Genomic DNA, 5,183 nt, shown 5'->3' on the forward strand with positions numbered 1-5,183 from the left:
AATAATTCCCACATTTTGGAGTTTACAACCCATGCTCCCATTGGCTTCCATTGTTTCTAAGCTCCACTTTTACTTTTTTCCAAACTGTCAGTGAAGGGTGCATTTAACCTGTTTACATAAAATATTGCCGAGCCTTGCGGAGGCTTTCGGAGCAAAGATGGCCAGGTTAGACCAGCGTCCTGTGCCTCCGGGTAAGCATGACCAGACGTTAACGTTGCTCTCCAACCGAGCTCACCAGTGTGTGTTCCAGGTGGCCGCAGCGAACAATACCATACGCTGCTGGAGTACAACGTTCAAGAGGCTGGAGGAGACTTAGTGCTCCCTCTGCAAGGCAGCTGACATCATCCTCAACCTGTGCGCCTCTTCTGCTGTCTGCCGGTCTCATATCACAGCCCGGAGGACGAGGTTTCCCAGAGGTCCACCTGGCTCGTCACTCCACCTCCCTCTCGGAAGAGCTGCAGAAGGTTTTTTGGTTGGAGGGCCCCCATCAGCGACGGACACGCTGTTTGGGACCTTTTTCAGACAACGACAATGCGTTCCATGGCTGCAGCAGCGTCTCCCTACTCCGCTACGCCAGCCCCGCCCGTCAGACATCAGCCTTTCTCATCCTGGCAACCGGAGGTTCAGCGTTTCCCTGAGATTGCCAACAGGCGGCACCCTAGGACAACAAACCGCAGAGCTCACGGGGGAGAAGATTCAAATGACGGTTTGCGGAGGATGTGTGTAAAGATGACACGAGTTTTTGGAATAAAACAACATTTTATGATGAAAGTGTCTGTTTTTAGCCAGTCTGTCAGCTCGGATGACCTCACAGCAGCTCCTTCACACATCCTCCACACAAAACGAGCTGGTGGCTTTTTAAAAAAATGCTTTACAGAATCACCACTGCTCCAAAATAAAGATGAGATGCTCGCTTGAAACAACAGTCAAAAGCGAATGTGGTCCGCAGAACGAGTTCAGTGGAATAACTCATTTTCAGCCCAAGCTGCACACTTCTCATTGAAGTGGTGTCTAACGCGCACTCCTGCGATGTGAGCAGCCTTCACTTAAACGGCGCTTCATTGGTGAAGGCGCGCACACCGCTCCCCAGTGCTCACCGGCTCGCATCAGCATAAATGTGAGACCACAAAACGGGCTCAGTGAGAAACCTCGCTCTCAGCAGGAGCGGCACGCACCTCACCAAAGCAAACGCGTGCTTCCGCGGCGCCTGCAGCCTTCATTCAAACGACGCGGCGTTGATGAAGGTGCGTACACTGCTTCTCAGCGCTCGCCCGCTCGCGTCAGCATAAATTTGAGATTGCAGAACGAGCCCAGTGAAGAACCCCGCTCTCAGCAGGAGCGGCACGCGTCTCACCGTAGTGCTGTCAAATGCGCGCTCTCGCGGCGCCAACAGTTTTCACACGCCTCTCCTCAACACACGCAAGTCCACATAGACATGAATGTGAACCCGCAGCCCGAGTGCGGCACAGAGACGCGCTCAGAGCCCTTTCGAGGAAGCCTCGCCTTGGGTCACACGGAACACATTTCCGCGGCGCATGATGACGGTCGAGGCGGTAGACTGGCTGACGTCCGTAAAAACATGACTCACCACCTAAATGTGCACCCACTCCACGAACGTTACACGGAGTCGCTCCGAGCATGCTCGCCAGACAGATGGATGGCCAAGCTGATAGTAGGGGTTACACGCTGCAACTTGCAGCCCGACCCCCTCCGTTCGGAGGAGTTTTAGAGACGGTCCTGTCATCACCAGACCAGGTCTCATCCCTAAATGCAGAAGTCCAGGAACTTCTGGTAAAAGAGGTAATCTCCAGGGTTCCTGACGGAGAGGAAAACACAGGATTTTACTCACGTTACTTCCTGGTTCAAAAACGGACCGGAGGAACAAGACCGATTTTGGACCTGTCAGTTTTCAACAAGGCGATCGTGGGCAGACTGTTTCACATGTTGACAATGGGAAGCAGCGGCACAGGCTCAGGTGTTGACGTCTCACCTGCTAATTCTGGGCTTTGCCATAATTTGGAAAAAAGCTAGATTCTCCCAGCCCAGACGATTGTTTATCTGGGAGTGGGGCTAAACTCGACCACCCTGAGGGCTCGTTTATTCGCTTATCACAGACAAGAATCGACACTCTAAGAGTCTGGTTCCGCCACGTAAGACCGGGCAGAGTAGTAACAGCTATTTCCATCATGAAGCTGTTGGAAACGATGTCGTCAGCTCACACAGTGGCCCGCTGGGCTTACTACACATGCGATGCCTCCAGAGATGGTTTTGCTCATCTGCGCGTGGATCCGGTGAAGCAAAAGAGATGGATGATCACTGTTCCTCCCTCCGTGAGAACAGATCTCCGACACTGAGAAAACCCCCTGGTTCTGTCGGAGGGAGTCCCCGTCAGCAGACCTACGTCACACGTGTCAGTCTTCACAGACGCATCGTTGTCAGGTTGGGGGGTGACATGCCTATCTCGAGCTGTAGGGGCGCTGTGGCCTCTCTCACAACAGCTCATATAAACGTTCTGGAATGCCACATGGTTCTGAACGTGATTCAACACTTTGCTCCTGTACTACAGAATCAACACGTTTTGATTCACACAGACAACAAGGTTACTGCTGCTTACATAAACCTGCAGGGGGGTGTGCGCTCAGCCCAAATGTTACACATTGCGAGAAAACTACTGTGTTGGGCACACCAAAATCTGCTCTCCATCAGAGCAATGTACATCCCCGGTGTTCTGAACAAGGGGCAGATGGGATGTCCAGGGGCGGTCCAAGTCACGGGGACTGGACTCTCCATCCAGATCTGATGGCTCAGACGTGACAGAAATTTGGCAAAGCGGCTGTGGACCTGTTTGTAACACAAGCATGATTTGAAGCATCAAAAAACTTACCACAGCAAAGCAACATAAAAAGACGTTATACATGTACATATAGACCAGTGAAGACATTGAATTTTTAAGGGAAAATTTTAGCATAGTCCAGAGCCCCCCCTCTCAGCCATTGTCCAGATAAATGGTGTTATTCATCATCAACTTGGTTGAGGATCCGTCACATGTCCACAGCCTTGGGGAAGGGAGGGTGAGGAGACAGACAAAGCATCTTTGTTGTTTTCAAAACATGTCAGGAGGAGTTGAGATAAGTCTAGCGTCAAGGCCACAGTTTGGGTCAGGCAGAACTCGTGAATTGCTGTTTTCTGCCTTTTAAAGTCTCGCTGGTATACAAAGTATATTCCTCTGATGGAAACTCCAAAACAGCCGAATTGATCCTTTACGCCAAAAGTCAAGCTCACAGCTTCTCCAAGATTATTTCCCCTTCATGTGTGCTGCTAGAGAGTCCACAGTCCTGATAACAGCTGCTCCAGCTCTCTGACACAACTCCACAAATTCAGTCTAAGCGCTGTCGAGCTTCAACACATCCACACAAATTTATAGACAATCCAGAATTCATCAGCCAGACAGCAAAAAAACCCCCCAAAAAACAGTTGTCATCATGAATCCAATTTGTTTCCGTCAATGTAAGAGGGTCCTCCTTATGCCCTGACTCCTGTCGGGAGAAGTTGATCAATTTTGTTGAGAGACCAGCTGATCCTTCAAATTAAGAGGTATGCAGAAAAAAAGGCTTTTTAAGAGTTCATATGATGAAAGAGTGCAAGCGGGAAGCGTGTGTGTGTGGGGGGGCGGGGGGGTCAGGGAGACACGTCTGGTTTCACCAGAGGACAGAGAGAAAGAAAGAAAATCCATCCATTCATCCATCCATCATCTTTACCCGCTGCTTCCTTTTTCAGGTTACTGGTGCCCATATCCAGCAGTAACTGTGAGTGTGTGTGTATGTGTGTGTGTGTGTGTGTGGGGGGGGGGGGTGACACCCTGGACAGGTCTCCAGTCCATCACAAGGACCCATAGAGGCAAACGAGACAAACAACCATTCACTCTCTCACTCACACCTAGGAACAATTTAGAGTTACCAATCAGCCTAACATGTATGTTTTTGATCTGTGGGAGGAAACCGGAGTACCCGGAGAAAACCCACGCATGCACAGACAGAACATGCAAACTCCACCCAGAAAGGTCCCCAGCTGAGTTTTGATCTGGTGACCTTCTCGCTGACAGACATCAGCTCTACCAACTGTTCCACCGTGCCGCCTTTAAAAGTTCTTCAGAAATATTCTACTATATATTTGATAATTTCCTCACTAAACAGTTTAGTTAGAATAATGTTACTTTTAACACGATTACTCTGTCAGATCTAAACCTTTGCTGTATTGTATTAAGCTCAGTCCTGGTGCAATATTAGTTTAAGCAAAGCCTTCAAAAAAACTAGTTCAATGGAATAACACATTACTAAAAATCCTGTTTCTGTCCAGTTTGGCTCCTGAAGGTGCTCTTTCCACACACCTATGACTCATCATGCACCCTGCAGTAAATCCACCCCGGTGCGCTCTTCTACTTTTTAAAAGTTCAACAGCAAGTTGAGAGCAGTTCTAGGCTTGTTCTTTTGAAATCCCCCCCGAGTCATTCTAACCACAAAGTCCTGTGCCTGACGTAGGATCTTCTGCACTCACCTGTCTGCCCTCTGTCACCAACCCAAAGGAATCCTATAGAACAGCACGTCAACAAATTAGCATGCACCAGTCTCTGGCTGGATTACCTCCATAAAAGAGTCAAGTAAATCGACACGGATTGAACTGAATGTACCTGCCACTCCAAGAACTCTGCTTAACCACCCTCTTGTGATTTCCAAGAGATCTTAAGGATGTGAAATTTCCCTACTTTCCCCGAGAAACTCTGTTTGTGGAATAAATCAGCTTAGGTGTCCTCCCCTCTCCCTGCCTCTGTTTAAGGATTCTATCACAACATAACTCAGCAGTGTTGTAACAAAGACAAGGGTTTTAGTTGGGCCCGTGGAAAGCCCCCTGCTAGAGGAGGTGAAAAATAACTGCATGGTGAACAGTGTTAAATGAGCCGCTTGGGTACGAGAGAACTGGGATGGAACCAACCTCTGTATGTGCTGCAAAATTGAGGCCATTTGTTACTTTGAATAGCGCTACAGGGCTGAAGCAACATCTGGGCCGCTCCGGTCACCCTGCTGTCACTGCAGGCTGACCTGGATAAGGGAAGACAAGGAAAAAGGTAAAACAATGATAGGAAGGAAGGAAGGAAGGAAGGAAGGAAGGAAGGAAGGAAGGAAGGA

Source organism: Nematolebias whitei, chromosome 12, assembly GCF_014905685.2.
Source record: "Nematolebias whitei isolate Nwh7 chromosome 12, NemWhi1, whole genome shotgun sequence".
NCBI classification, from domain to species: Eukaryota; Metazoa; Chordata; class Actinopteri; order Cyprinodontiformes; family Rivulidae; genus Nematolebias; species Nematolebias whitei.